Here is an 18,885-nt window from a genome sequence, read left to right as displayed (position 1 = left end):
TTTTTTGTAGATAAAAATAGTTTTTCGAAGCTCTTTTTTAAAATTTTTGAAGCCTTTAATGCTTAATTTATAACAAGAAGAGTTGACTATGATGAGGAAATTTCACTTCATTTATTAGTGTTTATAGAGTTTACATTTATATACAAGATGAAGAGTTTTCTGTAACACTGGGAAGTAACTCCTAAATTCACTCCTATAATACTGTCGAGGAATAGTAAACTGAACGTAGTGTTATATTGTATTAGTAAATTTTATTAACATTAGAACAAACAATACCTACTTTTAAGTGTTTCTTCTGAATAATTATTCTATTGATCTTCGTCAACACAAATCAAACAGAAGAAGTTTCTGAAATTAAAAATAAAATGTTTTAATTATCTTAAATTTATAAAATTTCATAATTGTATTTTTATTTTTTTCAGAATTCCATTATGCATAATTAATTATCGATGTGTTAGAATAAACATTCTGTACCGAAGAAAGGGACTTTTCTTTCTGTGTAAGTTGTCAAAAAGTACCAAATTAACCTGGAAATTTGGCATTTTAGCCAAATTTTCAGGTTAATTTAGTACTTTTTGACATCTTAATTTAATAAAATTAACTTATTTGGGTCTGTCCAGGTCACCTTGGTGTTTCCTTCTTGTTTAATCTTCTCCTCTTCTCTCTTCTAGTCGGAACACTTAAGTATACTATTGTCTTTCTGTATACTTTTATTGCGTTTTATCGAACATTCTCGTTTCGTTTTTTACTGTTAACAATTGAATTTTTTCGAATTTCATTGCTTAATATAGAAGAAAATTTAATACATTTGAAAAGCATTCGATTAAAAAAAAAAATAGATTTTAACATTGTTTATGTAAATATTTAAATAATTTTAATTTAAATAATCAATAAGTGTTTTACTTTAAATCAAATCAGCGAAAATTTCGTCTAATATAATGAATATTTTCTTATTTATTTATACCGAAAAAAAGCAGTAAGTTCTGAGAAAATGGAAACGATAACACGCTTCCACTTACGAAAAAAGTTCTGCAAGTACTGAAGTTTTTTTTTAAACATTCATTTTAATATTTATCTTTGCTGCTGCGAAGTATTTATTCAATAAAATGTATCCGCTTCCTCGAAACTACGTTTTTTTTTTCTTTCTTTCTCCGCACTTCTTATCACTTAATGAAGGAAATCGTCACATTTTCTGTTGCTCCTCTTCTAACGATTTCACATTTACGAGTAACAAACACTTTATTTTAGTCCAAAAGACTGGAAAATTAATCGATAGAAGTGCTTATTTTGTAATATTTAACTCAAATTTTAGCGTTTTTAAATAATAAAAATGAATTTAATCCAAAAAATTTAATAAAACGTCCTCAAATATTTAAACTCAAATTTCATTCGCTTATAATTAAATAGGTGAAACTTTGACGACATACCTAAGCTCGACGACGTTGTATTTTAATATCGTTTTAGGAATCCCCAAAAAACATAACTAAATATAGAATTTAATGGTGATATATGTGTCTAATGCATTGTAGTGATGTATATGGTGGGGTATGTGTATGTTGTTATAGTGTATATGTATGTGTATGTGTATAGGCTATAGTGGGGTATACGATCAATAAAAGGGTTGTTCTCTAAATATATTAAAATTATTCTCTGTAAAACCTGTAAGCGAAGCCCGGCTGAACTTCGAAACACATTTTGAACACTTGACACTGAAAAATTAACGTTTAAGGTTGAATTGATAATATATTTCCTTCAAGAAAGTGTTTTATAGCTATATTAGCCTGTATTGTGTGTTAAATTTGAATTAATTGATGCGGTATCATCCGCTAAATACTGGTAGTCGTGGGTTCGCACCTGACCCTATGCTGGCTACGTAAAATTTTCTTCACCTAAATAGGAGACACACTTTCATAGAATGTCCTCCAGTGAGGCATCCTTCTAAGTAGATCGCTTGTGTGTCGCGTTGTATTATAATAAAAATTAAAAAATGACTATTTTTACTTCATATTTTGCTTGTAGCAAGTTTAACTTCTCAACAAAGAAAAAGATAATAAAGTTTTGTAATTATAACAGTTAAATTAACTGCAGCTATTATACAATTTCGTGTTAAACAAACGAAGCAAACGAGTAAAGTATATTCTTTAATTTGGCTGCAATTTAAAAAAATTGTAGACCTATAAATTCCCACTGTCGTCCGTCAGTCCATTAGTCTGTCTGTTCTTCCTTAATCTCGAAAACGGCATTAAACATATGAACGTTGAGACCAGATATGGAATTTATAGGGGCATGAGGCCTCGATTAATTGTATATAAACATTCTGTCTCGAACGGAAGCGACGTAAATTTAATTCAAAAATGTTCTCCTAAATGGAATTACATAGATGATCGTTATGACTCTGTTGCTAGCAGGAAAAGTATAATGTACAGGGGCAAGATAGAGAATATGTATTTTAAATTGAATAGATTAGGAATATGATTAAAAATTGCAGCCCGGCAATTTGATAATAATTGCTCGTTATTATAATTCTAATTTACATAAATAATTGCACAAAACTTGATTTACACCTTCATAAAACTATTAAACTTTAATTTTATTGCATAAAAATGCAGTAAACTTTTTTATTGCACGTTTTTTTCGTTTCCTATAATTTATGCATGTTAGAATTTGTGGGCGTGTCGGCTTTAATACAGCTGCATAAGCAAACCAATGAGAGCCAATTTGAAATGAAGCGAACTACGTGATTGGCCGGCATATCCAGCGCACTGTTTTAATTGATAAATTATACGACGATTTACGCAAATTTGGAAAAATAATGTGGTAACTCGTACTTCGAACGTTCCAGCGTTCGAGCGATATTCGATCCGAAGATCGAACGATGCTTCTACGTTCGAACTGGCTTGCAATGAAAAAAACCCTATTCCAAATATCTTAGCATTTCTTGTCACTCTACGTAGGCCCTACGAGAGGGGATGCAACCGGGAAGCACCCGTGTCCCATAAGCTTTAAGGGGCTTCGTCAGAAGGGGAAAATGTTAAAAATATGTCCGTTTTCTACTTTTTTTTTTTGCAAATAATAAAATAACATTGGCTATGGACTAACGATTCATACAAATGATTATTTTTTACGTCAATACCATTGTTATTTGTATAAGCAGGGAGGGCCAAAAATTGTCTTTGCACTAATAGGTTTGTAATTATCTGGAAGGCCCTTACTCTTTATTCATTTTCGCATGTTTTAAGGAATATTTGAAGATTAACTTTAGTTTTTCTGCTTTAAAATAGAAGAAAAAACAAAATCCGAGTGAAAGTATTCGTCTTTAAAATTCGTTTTATCGATTTCTGATGAGAACGTGAAAAATTCGTAAATAATAAAATTGAAAGAGAACTTTCCTAAATTCATTTCTTCGATTGCTAATGGGAAACGAAAATAGCATCTTGCCTCTTCCTTCACTTAAAATCGATTAGAACTTTAAAGAGAATTCGAAAATACAATATTTTAAAGGTAGACTGTAATTGGGTGAAATTAGGATGTAGTTTTCTGAACTTATCATCTCGGAGGAAATTGAGGAGGATACCTGATTGGTTGAAACAGTTGGATAAATATAATTAGATCCAATCAGAAATATCCTTTCTTTAATTAAACAACAGGAGAGAAATACTGGGATGATACGTCCCAGTTTAATAAGAGATATTTTAGAAATTAAATTAAACATTTCTAGAGTATGAATTATTTTCAAGTTTCCATTTAATAACAGGATCGTCGAATACTTAATGAACAGTTTCAATTCAACACAGGATGATAAGTAAAATACCCCAATATAACGGTATTTTGCAATCCAAATGCAAGTATATCCGGTATGGTGATATTTCAGGATACGAGGAAAACATTTACATAAAAATATTAGTACCAAAACTCACCACTGTGGCACTTTTGGCGCTAAAAACAACGAAAACACAGTTTTGTTTGTGACTAGTTGTTTGTTCAATTGAAAAGTTTCACCAATACGACTGGAATGACTCAATTGTTATCAGGAGAAGTACGATTTACAGGGGGCGAGACACTACTAAAATCGAGACCAGATATAGTTAGGGGGACGGAGCTTAAAATAACTACATACGAACTTCCGATTTCGACCGGAAGTCATATGATTTTGTCAGCCCGGCATTGTGACATTGTCATAATAAATAATCGCTGGTAACAATTAAATTTTTATTTTATTGTTTAATAATTTACATTGCTTTTCCTGTTCGGTGGACTTAAAGAGGGCCTATTATCAGCCTGTTGTGAGTACGGTCAATTCCACAATTGGCCCAGTCAGATGCTGAGGGAAGGAGAAAATCTCTCATCATCTAGTACCTCATCATCATAATCCAGCAGAAAATTTCTGAGGATTTTTCGAACGTGTAATAGTGTATTATAAAAGCACAGAATATCTTCCACTATTTGTCAGATGGGGGAAGAGGAAGCATGCATTTTCTACAATAGGGAAGCTGTAAAATTATTATATTTCACGCTTACAAATTTTATTAGATTTAAAATTAAATTTTCTGGTAATAAAATACATCCGGATAATCTCTTCCACTTTGTTTAACAATGTCGAAAAGGCGAAGAGAATCTTGGAACACGATCGTTAAATCGAATAAAATTCCAGAATTCTTCTGAATTCTGAATTTTATTTTATTATTATTTCCCCCCTACTTTATTTGAAAAATTGAACGAACAAAAATTAAATTTCATTCCATTAAACTAATCATTAATTTAATTCTTATAATAAAGTATTTAAGGGATGAGAATTCAGTTGAAGAAATCTCTCCATTTTGTATGAAGTTTCAATCTTGATATCTGAATATGTTAATTGGAAAATTTCTAGCAACGAGTTGCGTAACTTTTCCGGCAGAAAAATTAAAATTACATGTGGCGCCATCTATTACGAGATTTTATTAAAAGAACTTTTTATATTATTTTTATAAATAAGCAAAAAGCTTAATTTTGACGGTAGATATGAGGATTAATGTTACCTATGGTTCCAAAATGGTGGCTCGTCTCTGATTCCAGCAAACAGAAGAAAGGAAACAGTAGGAACGTACTGTACAGTACGTTCTAACCTAACCTAACCAGCGGCCGGATGGCAGCCTACCGCTCTGGGGAACCCGGGATGGAATCCGAACGGGTCGAATAATCCCCAGGAATTTCTCGGGGGGTGGTCCATTCGGATATGTCGGGCCCCGTCCTTCACCACCTGGTCGCCCCATTGTAGGCCTGGCCGAACCCATAATGGGCCTACTAAATGAGGCCCTCTTAGTGCCCACAGGGCGAAAAGAGTTTATAAAACCTAACCTATTCTAATATGATAATTTGGTTGGTAATAATTATGGTAATTTATTAGAATAGTTTAGGTTAGGATAGAACGTGCGTCTCCACTGTTTCCTCTCTTCTGTTTGCTGGAAACAGAGACGAGTCGCCATTTTGGAACCATAGATGACATTATCCGACAGGAGTTTTATACACAACTCTCAATGCTAATAACGAGTAAAATCTTATTAAGTCACCTGAAATACGACACGTAATGACCTCTATCTCCCCACTCCCTTGACCTATTACCAAACTTTTACAGAGTCAATACAACTAATAATCGAACCTTCGTGCAAATTTTCAGAAATTCTCGACGAAAGGAACAAGAGTTATTAAGCTCCAAACTGATTGAACAAAATCCTGTCCCCCACACACTAGTAAATTTGGGGATTTTTTCCTGCATACATACAAAAAAATCCTTAATTTTTTGCATTTCTAGATCATCACCTGGATCCAAAAATGTAAAATCTTGGAGGGGAGAGGTTTATTCCTTACCTATCCCACACTTTCTCTCTGTTACTCATAACGGAGAGAAAGTAATGAATATTTTTTCTAGAATTGTTTTAGTATTTAATATCTAAATTCTAAACTGAATTAGAGCCTAAACGAGATTATTTACTAATTAATTAAAACTCCACGATGATAATTATAATTAAATTTCACAAGTTTAGAAGTGTAAAGTGTCTCCACAGTTGGTTCCCTTCTACGCCTCGCGATTGGATAATGTAATTTGAGGAGAGACACTTCATCCAATCATGACTCGAGTAAACATACAAAAGTATAAAGCTTATCTGTAATATGTTTGTAGATTAAATATCTTCAAATTAATTTAATATTTTGAATGAAACTTCATCAGTTGTGAGGCGTAAGATAACCAAGGAGGATAAGAGATGAAGATGCGATTTTCCAAAGAGAATATAAACTCTCCATCCCTTAACGAGAATGAAATCCTGGATGAGGATGAACGTGCTATAACCAAGAATAAATGCCAAAAAATTATGATAACCATCAAAATTTAACAGCGTGAATGTCCCTTATATACAAGCTACCATACCAAATTTCCTTACTTAATCATTACCCTATTCGGAGATATTAAAGGAAATATACGCCAACACTCCACCCTCTCCCACAAAACTCCCCACACACTCTCAATTTTCTCCATTCTTTTAAGTTTTTTGGGTTTAGAAAGTCTAAAAATACGGAGATTTGCAAAATAATCCGAGAGAGGGGTCAAGTGTGACACGATTCCAATACTTTCCCGGATTGTTGTGTATAACACGGGAACGTTGTGTAAAACAAAAGACCTTGTGTTTTTAAAAACTGATTTTTTAAAATACATTTTATACAAAACAAACGTTAATATCAAGGGAAATTCTTTAGATTTTACATTAAAAATGATATTTGTATCGAACATACATGTGTATTGTTAGGTGTATTATGAGGAAAAGACAATTGGATGTTGTCTGGCTAGAAAGCCTGACGGCAGGGGCTTATTACGGGAGTAACGAGCTGATAGAAAACGAAAGTAAAATAAAAACGAGTTGACAAAAATCGTAAAGGCAATTGTCATCATGACCTTTTACTTGCACTTCCGACTGAAAACTTTCTACTTCCGCTTCATTACGTACCTTTTCAATGTTCTTAACCTTCCCAAAACGTTCCTTAGAAGATACTAACACCTTTCTTCTGCTTCTTCTTCACTAACTTCTTGTGTTAAATTGATCTAAGAGGAAAGAGCCTGAATTTTTTTTTATTTTTATTTTTTTCGATCCGTTCGTTTGTCAGTGCAAATTTATGTTGACATTTCCAAAGAGGATTTCTCGATCTAGTTATAAAGTTTCCCATTTCGTGTTCAATTTTGAAATTTTCACCTCCACGTCTTGTCTATGAGATGTGACGTTAAAGAGTAGTTTAAAAAAAAATCTCAAATTATCTCTCAAAGATTTTCACATTTTTGGACTCAGGTGACCTTGAAACGTCCAGAAATGCAAAAATAATTAGTGATTTTTCGGTATTTAAGTGGTGGGAGCACGATTTTTTTCGTCTAGTACGAAGCTTAATAACTCGTTTGTTTCTTGTTGAAAATTTCTGAAATTTTGTATGTAGATTTGTGTGTTAGGGAGAAATTTGAGAATAAATTTTCAGGAAAATTGGACTATTGGTTCGTGAGATATGGCCCTACCTGTTTAACATTTCTCGAACCAATTAAGAATTATAAAAATAATGGTAGCAATTATTAGGGAGAAAAACAAATAAAGAATACCGGGACAGTCAAGCAACACTGCTGCCAGTTCTTTTATTTTGGATTTTTATTTTCACACGAAAATTAGACGTCAGCAATTACTATCTCAAAAGGAAATCAAGATAAGAGAAGGTAACGGAAAATAACTCTCAGAATAGGACGAGATAAGAAGAAAACAAAGGTATAAATCCGTAGAAAATAAAGAAAAAAGAGCACTCTTCTTCAAATAAGTGCATTTTTTACTCTCCTTTGATATCAGTGCTGGGAGTTGTAAAGATGCTGAAGAGCAGTAACGCAGCATCCGAAGTGGAAGTAGAAAAATCATCAAATAAATTGTGAAAGATAAGAGATGAAGAATGTAAGATAAAATCATATTTATCACCAATTTGTTAAGGGATTAACTCAGATAAACCCATAAATTTCTACTTTCTGGTAGAGTTTTTCAGTGTTTTAATGGGAAGAAATTGACTTATATATAAAGAAAACACATTTTTACTGACTGACAATTATTCTTTCTTTGTAGAGATAGTAAAAAGCAAAAATTACAGAAGAATTTTTAGACTTTTTTGGCAGCATTTAGTGTGATTTATATCAGTATTTGTCGGTGTCGAATCTCCTTACAAATTGAAAAAAAAAATCTCTTGTCCAACAAATTTTACTGTTGTTTGGCAGTAAATCGCAATAAATAACTGCCTGGATCCCCCCGGAATTCAAAGGTTACATTATTTTGAATTGAATTGGAGAGTTTTCGTTTAAATTGCTTTTTCTTTTTTCCTTTCCTGAAGTTTGCCTCCTTCCACCAATCGAATCTTTCGATGTAGATTAAGTTAAATGCAATATTTTCGAACGGGAAATCTTCCATTAAAAAGAAAAGAAAAGCTTAATTTTTAAATAAAAAATTAAATTTAAATTATCATTAAAAGTAGAAAATGAATAGTTATTTTATAAAATAAAGCATAATTTATACAATAAATAAATTAATTTTCCTTAAAACCAAGCAAATTTAGACATCAATTCCTTGAAAGTTTCCTCAAAACAATACTTCTGACTCTCTTCTCCCTCTTTTTTTATTTCCATAATAAACAGCAAATATCTTCATTAAAAACTTATTTTACAGCTATATTTAAATAAAAACAGAAAAAAGTGGAGAAAATCAGCATATACAGGGCCGAATTTACACATTATTTAGAAGAAAAGGGCCTTCTAAAAAATAATTATTCGTATTCCTTTCCATGTTCGGATAAGAAGACCTGTTAAAGTCTGTTCGTTTATCTAGAACTTCAATAGGTTAATTAATAATATTTTCCAACAAGAATAAACTGTTTAATACACTAAAATCCTTCATTAGAATTGACTTCAGAAGAGTAACACTAGAGGAACACTTTTAATGGACAATAAATTAGGTTATCTGATTTTTCTAACATTGCCTGAACTGGAAACATACAAAAATTTAATTTTCTATTCATTATTCGTATCATCAAAGGGAAATTAAAGCAGGGAAACTCTATCTACCATTGTTTTTAACCTCTTTAAAAAGTATTTTCACGTCTTTTATAAACAATAAGAAATAGAAACTAAGTCAAAATGATAGCAAAATGTTCCCCTTTCTCATTTTACTTAATTAAAGACACGTCCTGAACCATAGAAAACTACACTACAAGTGAATTCCGTTGTATCTTTAAAATGAATAACAAATTAAACACTAAAAAGAAATGATGAATATCATCTCACTCCAAATGTAAGAAAAAAAAAAATATTCAGGAAGGAGTTGAGTAACTTTCCTGGCAAAAAAGTTAAAATTATGTGTAGCGCCATCTGTTGTCAGATTTTATTAAAAAGAATTTTATGTTATTATATATTATATCATGACAAATCGCTTAATTTTGAAGATAGAGATGCGTTTTATAAAATTTGTAAATGTTTCTAATGAGTAAAATGTTCATTAAGTTTCACCCCTTCTATCTTCCCACCCATTCGACCTTTAACCACCAAAATTGAATATCATCAACTCTCCTAATATACAAACCGTCCTGCAAAATTTCAGAAATTTTCGGCCGAAGACACGAAAGTTATTATGTTTTAAAGTGGGTGGACAAAATCAAGCCCTACACACATTAAACATGTCTCACTGTTTTTACAAATTGAAAACCATTTTAGACAGTTCATCGTAACTCAGAAATTAACAGAGTGAAACCTCTGAACCACGACCACTGACAGTAACACTAAGAATGGCATCTGTTCGGATGTGGCCGTCGTTAGCAGGGTTTACGAAATGTCGAAAGATAAAAAGATTCTCGTTGATTTCGTTGAATTTAATTTTTGACAAAAAGTAGGAAAAAAAATTCAATAAATTTAAAAAAATTTAATTTAAGAACAGAAAGTTGGGGTAAAATAAGAATTTAATTAATTTTAGTTATGTTAGACAGGACATTTAAAAATAAAATAAATAAATAGAAATTATAACAACTGCCTGAGAAAATGAAAGTAAAAGAATGGAAAGTAATTTCTTATCAAATCCAATTCAAGATTTTAAGTTTATAAAACAGATGTAATTAAATTTTCGTATTTACTTCCAAGTTATGAAAAATTCTATAACCTTAAAAATAATTGTTAAATTAATAAATGAAGAGGAAGAAAACCACTGTACAGAAAAAAATTATCAAAAGATTTGAAGAGCCGACATTTTTCTAAAGTCTAGTCTAGAATCTATTTTAAGATTTAGTGAAGAACATAATATAAAGGTAAACTTTGCTTGAACATGAAAAATGACATGTGTTTATGCTTGTATATGTCTTTTGTTTGTGCTTGTGTATGTCATGTGTTTATGGTTGTATATGTCTTGTGTTTGTAGTTGTATATGTCATGTGTTTGTGTTTGTTTATGTCTTTTGTTTGTGCTTGTATATGTCTTTTGTTTGTGGTTGTATATGTCTTGTGTTTGTGGTTGTATATGTCTTGTGTTTGTGGTTGTATATGTCATGTGTTTGTGCTTGTATATGTCTTTTGTTTGTGCTTGTGTATGTCATGTGTTTATGGTTGTATATGTCTTGTGTTTGTGGTTGTATATGTCTTGTGTTTGTGGTTGTATATATCATGTGTTTGTGGTTGTATATGTCTTGTGTTTGTGGTTGTATATGTCATGTGTTTGTGGTTGTATATGTCTTTTGTGTTAGAAGTTCAACTGTCTAACAAGGACAACCTGGAAGTTAATCTAGGAATGAGAAGACCACTTTCACAATTTTTTGTAACATCCTACTGTCATTAACACTAAAACTCATTCGAATCTTACTACTGGATGATATAGTAACTACGATCATTCTATTCAATAAAATAAAATAGAATAATTATATTTTCACATCAAGTGAAACGTCAAAACTCTTCGAGATGTGCACTTTACACTCCACACCTTAAGATGTGTTTCTAACCAGAAATGTTTACTTAAAACTCAAATTACAAAACTTTCAGTACGTTCCGATTTGCATTTTTTTAAAAGTTTAAGAGATAAATATATTAAAAAAAATTACTTCAAGAGAAACTAGAAAAAAGTAAAAATAAATTCACCTACAAGAATTATTTAAACGCCTTACAAATTCTATTCTTTCATTATTAATTTTAAGATTTCAAACAAAGCTAATAATTCCAGTAATTCCAAGGAACATTATTAAGAAGAGGATTAAATTCTCTCGTTATCCGCTTCATTTCTCCGAGGAATTTTCAAGTAATCGATAAGGAATTCGACCAACTCAATTTACGTGTCTTCTATGTTAAATAATAAAGCTGACGTCAACTTAAAATAGAAATTGTTTGGCCATTAAGCTGTATTTTGATAGCACAATTAAGATATTTATCAAGTAATGTTGTGTTGGCAGCAGCTGTTCTGTAACGAAATAAAAAATAATACAATGTTAAACTCTCTTCTCCCTGTGGGAAATAAGAGTCTCTCTCTCTCTCTCTCTCTCTCCTACCCATTGTTGATTCTTCCAGCCAACAATGGTGACGGGTTGGCTGCATTTATTTATTTACAAAAACAGTGGGGCCCAGGCAATCTGGGCACGCTACTATCAACCTCTTATATAATAATATTTTTCCCCTGAAGAATTTGCTATAAATTATAGAGTAAAATAAGCAGTGGAGCGTTACTCAATGGGCAAAAGAGGCCCCAGTCAATTGCCTATTTTCCTTCATTCAAAGACGGAAGAAAACCCGGAAAACTCCACGTGCCAGCCGTTGGCGTGGTGCAAACCCGCGACCGACCAGGGTTCGGTGGTTTATACATTAGATATAAAACCCGTTTATTTGAAGTCGAGATAGATCTAAATCTGAAGGATTTTCGCGCCATTCAAAATATAAAACAAAATAAAGGTGGTGACAAGAGTCTGAGACATTTTCCTCATCCCAAAGCACGTCCACGACACTCATTCAATACACTAACAATGAGTGTCACGTGTATATTTTCTCACTCCCTTCTCCTTTTATCTCACCCGCTCTTGCAGCGTTATTAAAATTTTGATAAATTTTCACGTTAAAAACACTTGCTGAATTTTAATTTAGTATTAACTAATAACATCAGTAAGAAATTATCTTTAATACGAGAAAGTTTTCCTTGTTAAACACTGGAAAATACTTGTATAAATTACGTAAAATTCCAGCAACGAGTTGCATGACTTTCACGGCGAAAAAGTTTAAAATTGCGTGTGGCGCCATCTGTTATAAGGTTTCATTAATAAACTTTTTACGCTATTAATTATTACAAAACGCAAAAAAAGTTAATTTTCAATGTAGGGATGAGTTTTATAACTAAAATTGTAAATGTTAATAACGAATTAAGTCTTGATTAAGTCAGATTCCACTCGAGATACGATACATAACTCCCTCTCTGTCTACCCACCCTCTCGACCTATAACCACCAAAATTTAGAATCGTAAATGAACCTAATAGTGAAACCACCGTGGGAAATTTCAGAAATATTCTACAAATGGCACAGGAGTTATTAAGCTTCAGATTGGGTGAACAAAATCGTGCCCACTCCCCAACACAAACCTCCATACATACAGAAAAATCCCCAAATTTTTTAGCCTTTCTGACTGTTTCAATGTCACCTCGATCTAAAAATGTGAGAATCTGGGTTGAGAGGGTAATTTTTTGGACTGATTTTGACACATTCCCTCTGTTACAAGAGCAATGAAAGTACGAAGAGTAACACAGAAATTGCCAAAATGACACAAATAAATACGATATACACAACAGAAAATCGATAAGAAGTACACAAGCTCGAGATAAACAAAGTAGGAATAATAAATATGAAGATCAAGTATCGATTCGCTGCGAGAGTGACAAAAGAACCTTCGAACAACGGCGTTTGATGTTAACATAAAAAAATGTCCATCGTTTGGAGGCTATTGGGCTGGAATTTGAAAAAATTGTAGACCTATAAATTTCCACTGTCTGTCTCTCTGTCTGTCCGTCCTTGATCTCGAGAAAGGTGTTGGATAGAGAAAAGTCAAGACCAGATAGGAAAAGATTAGCAGCAGAATACCCCAATTAACTATATAAGAATTTCGAAATTAACCGAAAAAGTGATTTTAATTCAAATATTTTTCCCCATAACAGATTTATAAAGATGACCGACATCACTCTGTTGCTAACAGGAAAGTATGATGTACAGGGGCAAGCGACTACTAATTTGAGATCGAGAGCATATATTTTAAACTAACGAGCAATTATTTACTGTAAAATTGTCACAACGCCAGGCTGCAGTTTTTAATCATAATTTTTAATATATTTAATTTAAAATATATGCTCTCCACCTCAAATTAAGCTTGCCCCTGTACGTCATACTTTTTTGATGACAACAGAGTCGTGCCAGTCATCTATGTAACTCTGTTAAATGGAAAATATTTAAATTGAATTCACGTATCTTCTGGAATAAAACGGAAGTTGTTATACAGTTAGTTTGGACCTCCTGCCCGAAAGCTTTCCATATATGCTCTCGAATTTCACCAGCCTAACACCATTCTCCAGATTAAGGATGGACAGTCAGACAGTGGGAATTTATAGTTCTACAGGTTTTCAAATTGTAGAGTTTGCTATGAGTTGATTTAACAAATAAAAATTTAAACTTTTTTCTCATGTTTTATCTTTCAAGTAGGAAATTACACGACTAAATCCAGAAGCAAGACAAAGTGATCAAGAATTGAATATAAAATGTACTAGAGAATTTTCTAGAGCAATATAAATTCTTCCCAACCGGAAATTGTGAATTTATTCTACTTTAAAACAGTTCTAGAAGAATTTGTAACTGTAGAAAATAAAATTTATATTTCAAGAATATATGTTTTTTATTACTGCCTTTACTATTCTAAACTTTAGAGAATTACTTTAAGTGCAGCATCTTTCTGGGAAACTACAGCCCAATATTACTGTACGAAACACTAAGCAAACAGCTAACAGACACTACATTTCTAACACAGGAAAGAAAGTATCCATAATTTACAAAGAAATATGTTCGTGTCGCGGCATTAAAGTGTCAAAGAACATTGAAGTGCATCATCAGATGACGTAGAAAAGGAAAAGATTGGGAAGTGCTTTTAAAGTAAATGGCTACGAAAAAATCCAGCAACGAGTTGCGTAACTTTCCAGGCATAAAAAGTTAAAATTGTGGTGGCGCCATCTCTTACATATTTTATTTCAAAAACTATTTACATTATTAATCATTATAAAGTGGCTAAAAGCTTAATTTTACGGTATAGATGAGTTTTGTATATATATGCTCTCCACCTTAGTAGTGGCTTGCCCCTGTAAATCATACTTTTCCTGATAATAACAAGGTTGTGCCAATCATCTATGTAACTCCGTTCTTTAAATTGAAATATACGGACTTCAGGACTAAACCTGAAGTTATTATGTAATTAATCAGGATCTCCTGCCAATAAGCATTCGTCTCTGCTCTCTATTTTCATTTATCTAACACCGTTCTCGAGATTAAGGAAGGACAGACAGAGAGATGGGAATTTATATGTCTAGAACTTTTTTAAGTTGCAGCCCAATAACGAGTAAAGTGCTCATTAATTCCGACCCCACTGCAGATATGACTTCTTCTATCTCTCCACCACTCATAGATAACCAATAGTGTAACTATAATCGATATTGCGGAGCCTAAATTAGCACACCTAAATTCATCCCTGTACTGCTGTATATGTAGGCACTCGTGCTAGGGCCTACATTTAATGAGAAATCCAATACGTCTAATACAAGGAGAAATGTAGTGAAAATATTTGAATTGATATATTAATTGTTAAAATCTTATATTAATTTAGAAATATATTATTTTTATATATTTTATACTCATGGGTGTAGGCTAAAGCAAGGAGGAAGGAGAAGAAGAGAGAGAGAAAGAGAGGACAAGGAGACCAGGAAGATGATGAGTTAAAAACAAAAAGCGCAAGGAAATAAAGAAGAAAATGTGAAGACGAAGAAGGAAATGAGGAGATGAGGAAGATGATGGGAAAACAACAAAACGGAGGAGGAGGAAGGAAGAGGATGTGGAGAAACGGAAGATGTGAAGAAAGCGCAAATACCGCTATATTTGCACTTTCTTGACCTTTTCCCCTTTTCCACATTTTTTTTCCTTCCTCCTCTTCCTTGACCTCTTCTTCTTCTCCACATCCTGTTCTATTTTAAATTTTTTGCACAAACTTTTCGGGTTTTTTAAACAAAAAAGAAAAGCTTAGAGTTTACATTGAGTCTTCATGTACAGAGAGCAACAGTACAACTGCTTAAAAAGTAAGGATATCTAATATTTTTTATTCTGCTTTTGTATTTTCCATGAAGAAGCAGATATTTTGGTAAAAATTACTTAAATTATCATAAATTTAAAGATAAAGAAATAAAAAAAATTAAACACGATAAGTTAGGTCGAAAGCTGTAGATGTCTAACTTGCAGACAAAATAATGTTAAATTCATTAACAAAAAAAGAGCCCACCAGTAACTGAGTTTATAAAACAAATTGCACACGGTCGTGGGTTCGAATCACACTAACAGAATGGTGGAGTTTCTCTGATTTTCTTCACGTTTCTAATACTTAAACCATGGCTTTAGTTTTCCATGGAAAGTCCACTTGAAAGGACTTACTTTAGCATTAGTCATCCTCGAAGGAATGCCTCTGAGGGAAACTTTATGGGAAACTGGCCCTATTTAGGAGTTCAAACGTAAAGAAAACCCGGAAAACACCACAATTCCATTGGTGGGGTGCGAACCCACGACTGAGTGCGTGCCGTTGGCAAGAATTATTAATAGGAGATGAAACCCTTGTTACAGTTTAAAAGTTCAATAAAACCTGTGACCGAATATCACGGTAGTTTCGGCAGGATTCCGTTTTATACAGGTTCCGTTTTGGACGGGTTTTACTGTATATACTATTAATTTATACAGCTGTGTCTTGATATAGTGAACTTTTAAAAGACTGTAATAAATCATTCGATATATCAGGAGCTCCACTTGTAACGAATATAAGTAGAATTTAAACGAATCTAATTACTTTTTAGAAAATATCGAAAGAATTTTAATTAAATTGCTCTTCTTTCATAGAAAAATATGATTATTTGAAGTAGATAATTTAATTTTTTGTCCAAATAAACGTAGAATGTTTAGAAAAACTTAGATGTTTTCTTTACTAAATTAAAAAACAAAAACCTTAATTAATGTTATTTATTTATTATAAAAATCTCTTCTTAATTAAAAAAATGTAGTTTAATTAAAATAAGTGCAATTTACTTAATTAAATAAGTATAAAGCAGTCAGCATTGATAAGAGAATATAAAGAGCCAGCGACAAGTTGCATAACTTTCCCGACCAAAAAAGTTAAAATTGTGTGTGGCGCCATCTGTTATCAAATTTTATTTTATTTTAAAAGATGATAAAGCTTAATTTTGAGGATAGATACGTTTTATGCAAATTTTAAATGTTAATAACGAGTGAAATTTTTATTAAATTCGACACCACTCGAGACATATCTCTATTTATCTCCTCGACCTTTAACCACCAAAATTTAACAGCATCGGTGCCCCTAATACACGAACCTCTCTGCGAAATTTCAGAAATATTCGACAAAATACACAGGAGTTATTAAGGTTCAAAGAGGATGAATACAACCGTGACCTCCACATACATCAACATCCACACATACAGAAAACTCCTCAAATTTGCTTGCATTTCTAAGGTTTCCGAGTCCTAAAATTTAAAAATCTTATGGGGGGTTATTTTTTGACCAATTGCCATAGTGATTATAAGAAAGTAATTATGTAAAATTTATCTTTAAAATATGCAAATGAGAAAAAAATATTTTGTTCTTCTCACTCTATTCTTGATTCTGGGAGATAAATATAAAAATATGGTGTAAAAAGTTTAGGATTTATTAATATTCACTCAAATTAATAATTCTTAAAGAGAAATAATTAAAAAATCCTACATTTTTCTAACAATAGGAAGATACAAATGAAATTTTAATGACGTTCCTAATTAGATAACGTGTAATTATTGTTAAAAATCTAATTTATCAAAGTGTTGTCTCTCGAATCGTACAAATTAAGGTGTATTTTATCATCCTACAATAAACGACACGTGATAAGAATGAAACAGATGGGATAGTCTCGAGCGTATTCTTTGTCTTAAGCATCCCCAAAGAATAAATTTGGCCTCCAGAGCAAAATTTATATCAATAAATTTACGAGATAGTCTCTAAACTTTCCTATCAACGTTAAACATGACGTGGATAAATATTATAGAAAATTTCAAATTTCTAGAATTTCTTAAATTACTTTTTAATAATATTATGTAAAATATTGAAAATCACTATAAAATCTATTACTTTGGATGTTTTATTTATATATTCTGTGTTTAAAACACTACTTTCTACTTCACTGAAGACAGCGGGAGAGAATTTATGAAAGACTTCAGGATAGAATCTAGAATAAATTGAGAAAGATTTCAATTAATTTTTTTGAATTCTCTCGATACCAGATGACATATTCCTTGAAGGATTCTTTAATTTCCTTTGTTTTTCCTTCATTCAAGCAGACAGACATCTGTTGAATACAGAAGAAATTTCTGTTTTTTATGTTCTTAAGATGAAATTTCCCCAAAGAAATTCACTTTTATCTCATTTATTTTTCTTTCTTTCTTTCTTTCTATTTTTTTAGTTTGAAAAGCAGGAAATCTTTTACCCGTGTTAAAACGCAAGAGAACTTTCTACATAATTTAAAATTTTAATTAACATATTTATAAAAATTCGAAATTAAATTCATTACAGCATGATTCTCTCCAGCATCCTCTTCCTCTTCTGCATCTCCTCAGCATCCCGTTACTCATTACAACAGAGAGATTTCAAGGTATCCTTTACTTAAATTATAAATTAATTATTAAAATCTGTAAAAAATTTTTATATCAGTACTTTAAATATTGTGAGAGAAAATTCTACTCTTCCATAATTATCTTAAGAAGTTCTTAGGATAGAGTTATAAGAGAGTTTTTATTAAGTTTGACCCCACACTAGACACACAATCCCTCTCTATCTCCTCACCCCTTCGACCTTTAACCTCCAAAATTTAGCAGCATCAGTGCCCCTAATACACATTCCCCCAGGCAAAACGTCAGAAATTTTTGACAAAAGACACAGGAGTTATTAAGGTTCAAAGAGGGTGAACAAAACCCTCTTTGGTATTTCAAAGGTTCAAAGAGGGTCTGGAATTCTGCAATTCTGAGATTTCTGCCAAATTATTAAACTTAATTAACTTTTTATTGCATCATTAACAAAGTTAACATGAATATATTCTTTATGTCTTTTCGACAGAAAGGAGGGATAAAGAATATTAAATTACTAAACGATTTAACTAAGCAAGTTTACTAATTACATACTTCGAATCTGGTTTATGTTACCTTAATTATGGTTACATTACGCTTTGCATGAAAAATTAGACATTACCTTTGCAATTATTTACATTCGATAATTAAATTTGAAGAAAATTAATTTATAAATCTATTTATAACCTGTAACAACGGACATTTTCATGTTATAACATTGAAATGAATTTATAAAACAGAAGGTATCGCTTTACGACCTCGATTTTCTGTATATTGCCTAATAGTGCAGTTTTTGACTATTTAAACGGGTTAAAGTATGTTTCCATTAATTTATTCTCAATTTATCACATCGATCTTATGAGAAATTAAGTTTCGATTTAGGATCCATGGCCTAGAAACCAATTAGGTCGTAAAGCGGGGGTATAGTTATAACG

This window comes from Centruroides vittatus, unplaced genomic scaffold, assembly GCF_030686945.1.
Source record: "Centruroides vittatus isolate TY-2023 unplaced genomic scaffold, ASM3068694v2 contig_2747, whole genome shotgun sequence".
NCBI classification, from domain to species: domain Eukaryota; kingdom Metazoa; phylum Arthropoda; class Arachnida; order Scorpiones; family Buthidae; genus Centruroides; species Centruroides vittatus.
The sequence above is the reverse complement of the archived record's forward strand: the minus strand, read 5'-3'. Positions refer to the sequence as shown.